We start from the raw sequence: 14,173 nt of genomic DNA on the forward strand, positions 1-14,173 counted from the left end.
GAAAGGAAGGAAGAAGGGAGAACATGTGAGCCTTGGATTGGAGTCCCTGGATCAAGGGAGCCAACCATTCACAATCTAGGTGGGGACAATTTCATAGCCTAAAGCCAGTATGTAGGCCCAAGACACTGACACCTCAGCAACTTTCTGACATCCAGGAGCTGTGTGGTAGCCGACTACAGAGGTAAGCAGCCTCGGGTAGACACTAGGACTCAGGGCAGTTCACCAGGTTTCAATCTTCCCTGGCGCCAATGAGTTTATTTTATGGTCAGATAAGAACAAGCTGTCCAAGGGCTAGGGAGGTATTGGTGTGAGGGAGTGTGGGGGGCGGCAAGGGATAAGCAGGAAGATGAAGAGGGAGGACAATCACAGGGCAGGAGTGTCAGGATATTGGAGCCATGACTTCACCTGACATCCTAGACCAAATGTGATAGAGCCTTTGACCCAACCACACTGCTATTAAGAGTCCTGGCACATTAGGTTCACCATTGACCACTTGGCTATTGTCCACTGCAGGATGTCTGTGCAGTACATCCTTGGGGACTGGGACTTTCCAGGGCTCAATCTGAATTTGACACCCCCCCGCACTATTCTTTCCTCCACCAGAGATAGAAATAACCTGGTCACTAACACAGGGCAGCCAGGGAATGAGGGTAGGAGTAAGGACCCTTGTTTCCCCAGACTTCCTCTAGGGGGCGCGAGGACCCCGTGATTGCCATTCTCAGGGGCAGAGATGGGTCTCGTTGCTGGCTCAGCCTTTAGTCTAAATGGCAGATCTGGGATTCACAGAGAGCAGACTGAAGGTGGAGCAGGGTTGTACAGAGGCTGGTGGGAAAACCAGAGGCACTGTTCTCTGAGCAGGGTTGTTTCTTTGAGGATACTCACAACCCAGGAACATTCCTGGGAGAGTTCAGCCCTTTTCTCCTTCCAGAGAGAGAGGGACTTGAGTCTGCGTCCTTTGGCTGAGAAATCCTTTCATTCCCACATCCTGTGGTTGGATAACTACACCTCACCTCCCTACTAGTGTAGAGGCAGGACAGTGAGAGATCTTGAGTCTTTGATATGGTCAGGGGATCCTGAATATGCGATTGTACTTGAACATCCTAACTTGTTGCATGGTAAGTTCCATCTAAGATTACCATGATGTAGGACATAGAATCTAGAGAATCAGAGCAGGATGGGGTCTGTTCTGGGAGTCTTGAGTAATATGTGTGAGCTTTCAGCTCCTATATGCCCACCTGCTTCCCTTTCTTGGGTGGGTTTTTGCTAGAAAAACTTGAAACTAGGGACTGGGTCCTATCCCTTGTCATTTATACTCAAAGCTAGCACTCTACCATTTGAGCCACAGCTCCACTTCCAACATGTTTGGGTGATTATAATTGGAGATAATGAGTTCTCATGGACTTTGTTGCCAAGGGTGGCATCCAACTGCAGTCCTCAGATCTCAGGCTCCTAAGAGGATAGGATGACAGGCATGGAAAAGTATGTTTGGCTGGGTGGCACTAGCTCATGACTGTCTTCCTAGGTACTCAGGAGGTGAGATCTGAGCATCAGGGGTCAAAGCCAGCCTGGGCAGGAAAAACCCTGAAGCTCTTATCTCCAACCAACCACCAGAAAAACAGAAGTGGTGGTGTGTTGTGGCTTAAGTAGTAGAGTTCTCGCCTTGAGCTGAAATGCTCAGGAACAGCAACCAGTCCTAGGGTTCAAGCCCCACAACTGAAAAAAGAAAGAAAATAAAACATATTTGCCTGCAAAGGATGGTCCAGGTGTGCAAGGGATGAAAAGAGTGGTGCTGTGGTTTGGAGACCAGGTGCTCACCCCAGTGTACAGATATTTCTAAGAAGTCCCAAGTTTACCCCAGCTTAAAGCCACAGCTTCAAGAGGACATGGCTTGTGGCAGGCAGTGAGGGTGTGAATGGGTGCAGTGCTGGGATTGCTATGTCTGTTTTTTCTCCAATAAGGGATGAATTTGGATGCTTGTTGACAAAGTCTGAAGTGAAGGGTTGCAAGAAGTTTGTGGCCTTATGAGATGATTTTCCTGTGGGTATGTAAAGGTGGCTGAAACTGGAAGTCGCCAGTGGCTCACAACTGTCATCCTAGCTACTCAGAAGGCTGAGATGTGAAGACCATGGTTCAGAGCCAGCTTGGGCAGAAAAGTCTGTGAGACTTGATGTCCAATGGACCACCAAAGAACAAGAAGTGGTGCTGTGGCTTAAGTGGGAGAGTGCTCACCTTCAGCTGAAAAGCTGAGGGACAGTGACCTGGCCCAGAGTTCAAACCCCATGAGCAACAACAAAAAAAGAGGTAGCTAAGTTTTCTGCATAGCAGTGTGTACCATATGAAATGCCATGCTGGTCTCTGAGACATTCCAGATATGTGAGAGGCTCAATGTTTTGTCTACAGTAGGTCTGAGGTCGGTAGTGCCAGGTTCTTGTGGGTGGGATGTGATCCTAATGGAATGAGTTCATGGTTCTGTTCTCAGGGACTGCTGAAGCCTTGATCTGTCCCTGTGTTAGAAGAACTGAGCCTTGCAGTGAGGGCATAGGTATTTTCCTGACCTTCTGAGCTCAAAGCTAGTGCTCTGACACTTGAGCCACAGGTCCATCTCTATCTATTTGGTAGTTCACTGAGGATAAGAGCCTCATAGCCTTTCCTGCATGGGCTGGCTTTGAACTGTGATCCTCAGACCACAGTCTTCTGAGTAGGTAGGATGACAGACATGAACCACCTGTGCCAGATTTGTGTGTGTGTGTGTGTGTGTGTGTGTGTGTGTGTGTGTAGAAGTGGGTTGTAACAAGGAGCGCTGGACCCTTTGGGTAACTTCTAACTTCTATCTTTGGGGGGTGCATGGATGTTATGTCTTAGGTTTGGGGGCCTGGAAGGGTGAAAAGCTTAAATTATAAGACCAAGGGATCTGTGTTCCCTGGAGCTGTCTATTCCCTTGTCCTTGGTTGGTGGCAGAAGGATCTTGGGAGGACCTGAGGGTGGGGCCCACAAGGGGTGGCTCCCCAGAGGGACAGAGAGCATGGCCAGCACTTAGGATGCCAGCTCTGTTAGTATGGAGCGTACTGGGTGGGTCAAACTCTGGGTCATCTCATCATGAGGTCTGATGGGTGAGGCCAACCCTATTTTAAATCTTGACCTATGACCTTCAGATCTCATCCTCCTGAGTAGCTAGGATTATAGGCATGGGCCTCTGGCACCGGGCCTCTGATTCTTTTTGGTATATTAGGGTTTGAACTCAAGGCCTTAGGCTTGCCAGTCAGGTATTCTACCATGAATGTCAAGCCTTTCTGTCTTGGGAATTCCCGAGATAGAGATTCAATATATGCTCAGGCTGGACTGGATCACGATCCTCCTGTGACAGGTGTTGGCCACCATGACTGGTTCTCTCTATTGGGATGCTAGACAGGTAGCACCACATTTAGTCATCAGTTTAGATGGATTGTCACAAACTCTTAGTCCACAGCAGCTGATTCTTGACCACAGTTGAAGCTCTGGGCCTTACCATCGGACCTCAGTATCCTCCTGGGACAGTTGTGAGGAAACAAGGGATCAATATAGGGGGATCACTGGGGCAGGGCCAGGCATAGAAGGAACGGTTGCCAGATATAGTTCTTGGAAATTCTGTTAGCATATGACAGGAAGATGCCCTGCAAGGGCTCAGATGGGGCCTGTCATTTATCATGCAACAGGTATGGGATTATGAAACAAAACATGGCTCTCTTTCATCCTTACCCTATCCCCATGTGGAAGGGGATCCTTCACTGTGTTCAGTTTTGCAGCTGGGGAAAATGAGGCACGAAGAAGCTGGGTGACCTATTCATGTCCCCCGGTTTACAGGAAGCTCAGCCTGACTTCTCTGCCATGCTCCCTATGATAATGGCTGCTATTCAGTCTACTTATTGTGGTGGAAAGACCACTTCTTGTCAGTCCTGGGGTTTGAACTCTGGGCCTGGGCACTGTCCCCAAGCTCCTCAGTTCAAGGCAGGTGCTCTACCACTTGAGCCCTCAGCAACACTTCTGAATTTCTGGTGGTTCTTTGGAGATAAGAGTCTCACAGACCGTTCCTGCCTGCGCTGGATAAAAACCATGATCCTCATATGTCAGCTTGCTGTATAGCATTATGCCTGTGCCACTTGCATCAGACATAAGTCCAATTCTTTCTTTCTTTTCTTTTCCTTCCTTCCTTCCTTTCTTTCTTTCTTTTTTTCTTTCTTTCTTTCTTTCTTTCTTTCTTTCTTTCTTTCTTTCTTTCTTTCTTTCTTTCTTTCTTTCTTTCTTTCTTTCTTTCTATCTTTCTTCCTTTCTTTCTTTCTTCCTTTCTTTCTTCCTTTCTTTCTTTCTTTCTTTCTTTCTTTCTTTCTTTCTTTCTTTCTTTCTTTCTTTCTTTCTTTCTTTCTTTCTTTCTTTCTTTCTTTCTTTCTTTCTTTCTCTCTCTCTCTCTTTCTTTCCTTATTTTTCTCTTTCTCTCTCCCTCTGCCTCTGTCTCTGTCTCTGTCTCTGTCTCTGTCTCTCTCTCTCTCTTTCAGAAACTGGTTGAATGTGTCCTGAATGAGGAGGTTTAGCGTCTCCATGTGGCTGGGACCCACAGTAACCCTCTCATTCTGGAGGTGGGCTGTGGGTCAGGAGCTGTCTTGCTCAGCCTGTTCAAATAGCTCCCTGATTTCAGCCCTTCTGTGCCCAGGCTAGAACGTGATGGTTATTCATTGTCCATCCATCCTCTGAGTACTTCCCCACTACCCTCTGCTAAGACAGTTAAAGGAATGTGGATGAGGAGGCATCCTGTTGTTCAACTGCCCAGCATGATCCTGGGCCTCTGATCCTCACTGCCATCTATCTGGCCAGATCCCGGTTATAAGAAAATGAATTCACTCTATGTCTACTTCGCTTTGCTGGGGTGTGTCATTTCAGGTAGGGGAGCAGGGTGCAGAGGAAAGACTCCAGACCTGTCAGCTCTTGGGGTACCTTTGCTCTTGTGACACAGCCAAGTCATTGCTGTGGATAACGAAGTAGCTGCCATCAAACTGATCAAGAACAATGCTCAAAGGTATGTAGGCGGGCTATTGAAGTATCAAACCCACCCATGATTACTTCCCACTCACAATAAGGGGGGGGGGGTGCAGTGCAAGTGGCCGGCACTGGCCCTAGAGGAATATAAATGGATGGTGGCATTCAGGTGCTGGTGGCTCCCACCCATTATCCTGGCTATTTGGGAGGCTGAGGTCTGATGGTCATGACTAAGGGCCAGCGCAGGCAGCAATGTCTGTGATATTCTTATCTCCCAAAAACAACCTCCCCCCACCAGAAAAAAAGCCAGATGTGGTGCTGTGGCTCAAGTGGTAGTGCCTCAGCCTTGAATGAAAGAAGCTCAGGGACGACACCAAGGCCCTGAATCCAAGCCCTAGGGCTCAGAAAAAAATACTAAAATAAATGAATAGTGGGCATCTGTTATCTTACTACTAAAAAGAATGGATTCAGTCATCTCTCTGGTACTTGTAGCCAAAAGTAAGGGGCTTCTTTGATGCTCCTCTAAACCTCCCCTTCTCTGCATTAGCTCTCCAGGCTTCAGTTTCAGGATAGAATTCAGATCATCCTACTAAAAGTTACCTTATGTACTCTCCTCTACCCAACTTCCTTAGGGTGGGGATCCTGGATGTTCTCACCACTGGGAGGATGAGGCACTGCAGAGATCTGGATATGTATCCCCGAAACTCACACACACACGCACACACACATACACACACACACACACACACACACACACACACATTCACCTAGGCCAACTCAGACTAGCCTTTTCCAAAGTCACCTTATCTCCTTGTATTAACTGACCTAGCAGAGGTACTTGATCCCTTGTAAATGACTATTTTAACTAGGGCTTACTTGTTGGCACGAAATAATCAAAGAAAGGGTCTGGTGCCTATCACCTCTTGCTCAGGTTCACGTCTGATACCCTGGCTACTTAGGAGGCAAAGATCTGAGGATCAAAGATCAAAGCCAGCCATAAGCTGGAAAGCTCGTGAGAATCTACTCTCAATGGAACCACCAAAAAGTTAGAAGTCGAGCTTTGGCTCAAGTTGTGGAGCACCAGCCTTGAGCATGAAAACTCAGAGAGAAAGCTCCAAGAACATGAGTTCAAGCCCACACACAAAAATGGCCCCATCTTTTTGCCCCAGACTGCCTAGGCCTTGAGTACCCTCTCACATAGTGTGATACAGCACCGGTCCTAGGTAGTATATCAGAGCCTTCAGAAATTGCATGGTGGAAGCCACGCCTACTCCTTCATGTGCTCTTAACCCACACCAGGCAGAAGGCAGAGCATGACAAGGCATGCAGCCTGCAGAGCGCAGAAGACCTTGCCCTGTCAGGGAGATTGGAGTGGGCTTTTTAGAGGCAACAATTGAAAGAGGGTCTTTCTTAACAAAGAGGATCTGACAGGAAGCACAGAGAGCAAAGATGCTGTAGATAAATTACCACATAGTTGAGCACATTTATTTCCAGCCAGGGCTGCTGGTGAGAAACTCAATACTGATGTGCAAGACTATCCTGAGACAGACCTGAGGGTTTATAGAAGAACAGATATCCAGGGTTGGGATTGTGTCTTAGCAGTAGTGGGCTTGCCTAGCACACAGGAAACCCTGGGTTCAATTCCTAGGTACCGCATACACAGAAAAAGCCAGAATCGGCACCAGGGCTCAGGTGGAAGAGTGATTTGCCTCTGACAGAAGAAGCTCCTAGACAATGCCCAGTCCCTGAGATCAAGCTCTAGGACTGTGAAAATAAAATAGAACTCCGATGGTCCTTGGTGACAGGTGGTTGGCTATGCCCTGTTGATCTTAGGAGATCCATCCATGCTTAGTGTCTCCTTCTTTGACAGAAGGGAGCTAGACATTCCTTCTGCCCTGAACACCCCTGGAGGTGGTTATTAGCAACCCTCCCAACATCTTCCACCAGGACATGGAGTAGCTGGCCCCAGAAATCCTCAGGTACAGTTTGGATGGGGTGGGGGCATACAAGGCAGCCCCCAGAATCCTAGTGGGTCTGACCTGCCCCAGAGGACCAGTTCATCCAGAGGAGGTGGATGGAAGCTTAGAGAGGGGTAGAGATGTGGAGGGGGCTCTTTAATGCCCATGGCCCCAACCAGATTCCAAGCCTCCCTTTGCTTTCTGTGAGGGAGATAGAGGAGTGTCTAGGTGGTAGTGTATAGAGGAGGACTAAATGGAAATTATAAAGAATGAGACACTGTAAGCCATGTGCTGGTGGCTCATGCCTGTCATCCTGGCTACTCGGGTGGCTAAGATCCAGAGGATCTCATTTCCCAGCCCAGGCAGGAAATTCCCATGAGAGTATCATCCACAATCTCCAAACCGAAATGGCGCCATGGCTTAAAAGGACCAGAACTGGCCTTGAACAAAAATCATCATCAAGGACAGTTCCCAAGCCCTGAGTTCAAGCCCCTCAGCAAAAACAACAATAACAACAACAAAAAAAAAAAAACAGAAAGACACCCCTTGCCTGCAAGTGATGGTGAAGCAATGGGGATCCTGTGGTTGGGAGACCAGATGCTAGCCTAAGTGTACAGAAATTCCTAAAAACTCTCCAGTTTTGCCCCAGTGTGAAGTCACAGAAGGGTGGGCGTTGCCTTACCAACAACTCCAGAGGTCGTGGCCTGTCTTAGGCAGGGAGTGGGCTAATGGGAGCAGGTATGGGAGGGTAGTGTCAATTATATTCCCTCCATTCATGGAAATATAGTTTTGGATGCTGGTGTCAAAGTCTGAAGTGAAGGGTTGCATGTGGTTTGTAGCCTGACAAGTTGGGTTTCACCTGGCTATAAGAACGTAACTGAAGCCGGGTGCTGCCAGTGTCTCACAACTGTCATCCTAGCTACTCAGGAGGCTGAGATCTGAGGCTTGCAGTACAAAGCCAGCTTGGGCAGGAAAGTCTCTGAGATTTTTATCTCCAATGAACCACCAGAAAACCGGAAGTGGTGCTGTGGCTCCAGTGGTAGAGCACATACTTTCAGCTGAAGAACTGAGGGACTGGGTGCAGGCCCATAGTTCAAACCCCATGACTGACAACCAAAAATAAGGGGGATGAGTTTTCTGCATAGAGTTGTGTACAGTAGGAAATGCCATGCTGTGTTATGAGCCATTCCAGATGTGTGAGAGGCTGAGATTTTTCTACAGTTTGTGTGAGGACGGTAGTGCCATCTTCTCGGGGTTTGGCATGTTCCGGTGCTCAGGGACTGATGAGGCCTTGGGTTACCCCTATGTGTGGTGTGTGGTGTGTGTGTGTGTGTGTGTGTGTGTGTGTGTGTGTGTGTGTGTGTATGTGTGTGTGTGTATTTCCCTCATCTTTCTCTGTCGCCTTCCTGAGTGCCTGTCTTCCTCTACCTGATATCGGATGTTGCCCCTCTTCCATTACAACCTTGCATTTAGCCCCCTGTCAGGGTCTACAATGAGTCCTAAATTGCCAGAGAACTGCATAGTCCAGCTTTTCAGTGGAGCCCAAGTCTGGCTATCCATATCTTTGGCCACCTCCAGGGGATTCTGGGTCAGCAGGGCCAGCTGGCATAGGTTCTCCCTTACCTTGGAGGGGTGGGGTTCAGTCATGGGATGTCTTGTCCTTTTCCTCAGCTGGGCCTCTGGCTGCATGTCCCTCCCATCAGGCTGGCAGTGGAGTGGGGGAAGAGTGTTTGCCAGTGGCTCTGACCAACTTGAGCTTGATAGCTGACTGAAGGTTGCCCAATCACGAAGGATCTTGGGCTGCATAGGAGGTGAGGCCCAGGTGGCTTGGAAGTCTCTGTTGTTGTATAGGAAATGTCAACGAACATTATGACAGCCAAGTCTATCTCCCAGCCCCAGCTAGACCTCTCAGGTCCTTCTAGATAATTCCGGATACCCAGAATACAGAGGCACAGACTTAAGATTCCAAGGCCAGGGAACAGGGGGATGAGAGACTGGTATGCCCAGTACCTCATTGTTCTGGGGCATTAGCCTTGACCTGTTTATGCCTTCCTTGTGTAAGTTCACTTCTTAACCCGTAGCTGGCCACACACTGGCCATTTGTGGAAGTGCTATGGAAGTGGCAGGAGTAAAAGTGAGATCTATGATGACCAAAATCTGGATTTATGGTCTGTGGGGGTGGGGAAGGCAAAGGGTGTCTATTAAAAAAAAATCTCAGAGCTGGAACTCAGGGCCTAGGCACTGTCCCTGAGCTAACAATCTACCACTTGAATCACAGATCACTTTTCACCTTTTTTAGTAGTTAGTGGAGAGGAGTCTCACAGACTTTCCTGCTTGGGCTGGCTTCAAGCTACCATTCTGAGAGCTCAGCCTCTTGAGTCGCTGGAATTGCTGGTATGAGCAATTGGCTCCAGTTGAGGATGACAGTGGATGCATGTGCTTGTGTGCGTTTTGCGTGCATGTGTGCATGCATGTGTTCATGTGTGTGTGTGTGTGTGTGTGTGTGTGTGTGTATTTTCCAGGACTTGAACTCAGAGCCTAGGTGGTATCCTTTAGCTTGGTTGCACAAGGTTGGTACTCTACCACTTGAACTAGAGTATCTCTGCATCCCAGCTTTTGGTGATTCATTGGAGAGAAAAGTCTGCCCAGGCTAGCTTTGAATCTTGATTGATCCTCAGGTGTCAGCCTTGAGTAGCTAGGATTATAGGCATGAGCCACTGGCACCCAGTTGCAAGGTTGTCTTTTCATGCGCTCTTCTGTTCTTACAGCTGTCTACTTGCCCTGGCCTAGATCTCTGACCTCCACTTCAGCTCCCAGTATCCTGTGACAGTGTGGAGAACATAAACCTCTAACATGATCCCATTTCTTTGTACTCATGGGAAGGTATGTTTCTTCTGTAGCCTGGGGAAGGAGGGTAGCTGTAGATGGGTGCTCGGCTGGGGGAGAGGTAATCTGTTTCAGCCAAGAAGGAAAGTGTGGCCAGATGCTAATAGCTCATGCCCTCCTAGTCCAAGCTCCTCAGGAGTCTGAGATCTGAGGATTGCCATTCAGAGGCAGCCCAACTAGAAATGTCTGTGAGAATCTCCTCTGCAACTAGCCACAGAAAAGCTGGAAGAAAAGCTGTGGCTCAAGTGGTAGAGTGCTAGCCCTGAATGAAAAAGGTGAGGGACAGAGTTCAGGCCCTGGGTTCAAGCCCTAGTACCAAGATGTGTGCACGTGTGTGCATGCATACATACATACACAGACACACACTCACACACACACACACACACACACAAAAGAAGGTGGTAATGATGAGCTCAGCTAGAAAACTGGGGGCACTCCTGAGGCATAGTCATAGTAAACTCTCAAGGCAGATCAAGTACTATTTCCCTAATTCATTCTTGGGCTGAGGGGTCTGGGTCATGGCAGTAAGTTCCATGGAACCTGCCCCTCTATCCATGCATGGGGCCACAGGACCAAGGGAAGCCACTATGGATGCTCGTTTGTAGTCAGCTCACGATTGCCCCGAGCACTGGTGAGGAAAGTAAGGCTCCAAGCCCTGTGACTCCTGGGATAGAGACTGCTACCAGCAGCAGCCTGCTAGCTGTGGATACCTGAGACTACAAGTCTTTCAAGAGCCCAACTCAACACCCGCTCAAGGTGTGCCTGACAGATTCACACTCTTGTGATACTCGAGTGAATGGGCATTACCTGCTGTGCCATCTTGCAGCTCCTGCCCCTTCTGGCCCAGAACCTTGGTTTGAGAGGTCGATTTTTTGCTCAGATCTACAGTGCAGCCATGAGAGATGCCATTCTGATGAACAGATTAATGACCTCCGTGCTCACGGCTCGAAACTTCTCTGATACTGTGGCCTGCTGTGTAGGTAAAGGCCTCCAAAGAGGCTGCTCTCCAGACTTGTAGGACACCTAGAAATTGGGAGACCCTCAGTGGCCCACTGTAAAGTACTCTCCCTAGAGCCACAGAGTGAGGTCCAAGCAGGCCAGGTGTTGGTCATGGGACTTGAACTCTGGGCTTGGGGCTGTCCCCCAGCTGTTCGGATTACCACTAGAGCCACAGCACCACTTCTGGTTTCCTGGAGGTTCCTTGAAGATCAGAGTCTCCTGGACTTTCCTGCCTGGGCTGGCTTTGAACCGTGATCCTCACATCTCAGCCTCCTGGGGAGCTAGGAGGACAAGTGTGAGCCACCGGTGCCTGGCTGATCTGGTCTTTCACCACAGTATACTAGGAGCTTCTGAAAGCTTTTCTTTATTTTTTTAGGTGCCAGTACTGGAGCTTGAACTCACGGGTTAGGCTCTGGTCTCTTAATTTTTTTCCCTCAAGGTTAGCACTCTGCCACTTCAGCCACAGCTCCATTTCGGGCTTTTGGTAGTTCGTCGGCAAGAAGAGTCTCACTAACTTTCCTCCCCTGGGCTGGCTTGAACCACGATCTCTATCTCAGTCTCCTGAGTAACTAGGATTTACAGGGGTTAAGCCACTGGTGGCATTGGGCTAGAAGCTTTTCTTAAACAAGTGTTCTTCCCTGCGTTTGCCCTGACTCCTCCATGCAAAGGAGGTCTAAGGGTCAGTGGCTGTGAAAAATAAGCTTCCAACCACAGGAAATGGCTGCGGTCTCTGGTAAAAAATCAACTAATCTTCCCCCTGGGCCCCATTCTGGGACCCCACCCTCTGCCCTACCTGTGACTCAAGTACAAATATTGACCCAGCTTTGAATGTCTGAAGCCACAGAACCTTCATTCCACCCACACCATCTGCTCTACACCATGCCTCAGGACCTTTGCCCATGCTGTACCTTCTGCCTGAGGCCCTCTTTCCTGAATCCACATCTTAGAACTCTTGTGGAATTTTGGCATTGGTTATGTCACCTCGGGAGCAAGTCTTTCCTTCCCATCTCCCTCTTTTTTTTAATATTGAGTTTTTAGAGATGGAACTTGTGCAGGCTGACTGGCAAATGCTCTATCTTGGGCTGTGTGTGTGTGTGTGTGTGTGTGTGTGTGTGTGTGTGTGTGTGTGTGTGCCAGTCCTGGTGTTTGAATTCATGGCCTGGAAGCTATCCAATCCCTGAGCTTTTGTGCTCAAGGCTAGCGCTCTACTACTTGAACCAAAACTCTACATCTGGCATTTTGGGTGTTTAATTAGAGAAAAGTCTCTCATATAGACTTTCTTGCTTGCAATTGGGATCATCAGATCTCACCCTCCTGAGTAGCTAAGATTACAGGGGTGAGCCACCAGCACCTGTCCTCTACCTCTTATCTATAACCTCAGCCCTCCTCTGAGTCCCAGAACAAAATATCACACCAGGATGAATTTTTTCTTTTTGACAGTCTTGGGGATTGACCTCAGGGTCTTGGCATACCCTTGAGCTTCATTTGCTCAAGGCTATCACTCTATCACTTAAGCCACAGTACCACTTTCGGCTTTTTCTGTTTCTGTGGTACTGAGCAATCGAACACAGGGTTTGTGCATGTGGGCTAGGGTAAGCACTTTAGAACTAAGCCACAATCTCAGCCCACGGTTCCCTTCTAATGGGAGTTATGAGGGTGGGGTTTATTGACTTACCCCCTTTGGTGTAGAAATATCTATTTCATATCTTTGCCATTATTTGGGACCAGCCTGTGACTCGGCAATGAGGAATGATAAATGAGTGATAGCCACAGGCCTCAGAAGTCTAGGCTCACGTCCTAAAGAAGGATAGAGAATATGGAGACCGAAACTTTGACAACTCCTACAGCCTAGGAACTATGCTTTCCCTGGAGGCAGTGGCTGGCTGCATGGTGTCCCGATGGGACACCTCGGCCAGAACATAAGGCTTCCGTTCTTAAATGGCAGAGAAGGATGTTTTGTTCATGTTGCCTGCTCAGACTTTGTACTCTCTGAGGGCTTGTCCCAGCTTGCCCACATTGGGGGGCTGGGCATGGGCAACCTGCAGAATGCCCATTGTCCATACACAGATACTTGAAGTTATTGCCTCCTTTTTTATTTTTGGCAGTTCCAGGGTTGTACTATGAGCTTAGGCTCTGTCCCTGAGCACCCTTTGCTCGAGATTAGTGCTCTGCCCTTGAGCCACAGCCCCATGCATGGGTTTTTTCCCCTGTGATCTCTTAGAAAGAAGAGTGTCATGGACTTTCCCACCCTGGCTGAACTCAAATTGGCATTCTCCACATCTTGGCCTCCTGAGGAGCTAGGATTACAGGCAAGAGCCACTGGCACCTTGCTTACTTTTCTTCTTCTTTTTCTTTTTTTTAATAGTAACAATCTGAAGTCTTCACGCGGTCATTATAATTAAACTACCCAGGCCTGGAGTTTGAATGCTAGGACTGCCACCCACAAAAGAAAGGAGAGCCTGACAAACTTATTCCTGTTCATGTGAATGGTTATGGAGTGTTATTAATGTAACGATAAATGTGCAGTGGATTCATGACCCTATTTTAGAATGTCACACAAAAATTATTGGGTTTATGTTTTCCATTCTAGCACCATGGTATAATTAAGGATATTGATTAATTTTTAATTAATGCTTTTATAAGTATTCAACCCGGATACTTCATTAAATGGAGGCAAAATTTATTAACTATTAATTGGTAATAACATATATGATTTAATATCCTCACAGTCCCACTCTCTGTATATGTATATATATATATGTGTGTGTGTGTGTGTGTGTGTGTGTGTGTATGTTTATGTCTATCTCCTTCAATCTACATATTTATCAATGTATACATACATACATACATATATATGTACATATATGTATATATACATATATATATGGGGCACTACTTTGGCTTGATCACAGGTCCTCAAAACTTCCTGGCAGCTCAGTTTTCAGGAGGCTGGTCTGCTAAGTCTGTGACCCTATTTATGGATTTGGCATTGTAGACTGTGAGATGAAATCCCAGCATGGCCAAAAATTTACTCATGGAGTAAGAAGTCAATTTTGACACATTATGTACCTTCTCTGTGAAAGTCCTTTGTCAGTATGATGTAAAATCCATATGCAACTATACCCTATATGATATGATGTAATAAAAGAAATGTTACATGTGTATATATTAAATACTAAATAAATAAGGGTAATAAATGTCATATGTAGTAACCCATGTATGTAAATAGATCTCATATATTAATATTACTTTTTCCAGTGCTGGGGCTTTAATTCAGGCCCTGGGAACTGGTCTGAATTTCCTGTCTTCAAGGACGGTGAGCC

Source organism: Dipodomys spectabilis, unplaced genomic scaffold (genome assembly GCF_019054845.1).
Source record: "Dipodomys spectabilis isolate Male_0828 unplaced genomic scaffold, ASM1905484v1 ptg000203l, whole genome shotgun sequence".
NCBI lineage: Eukaryota > Metazoa > Chordata > Mammalia > Rodentia > Heteromyidae > Dipodomys > Dipodomys spectabilis.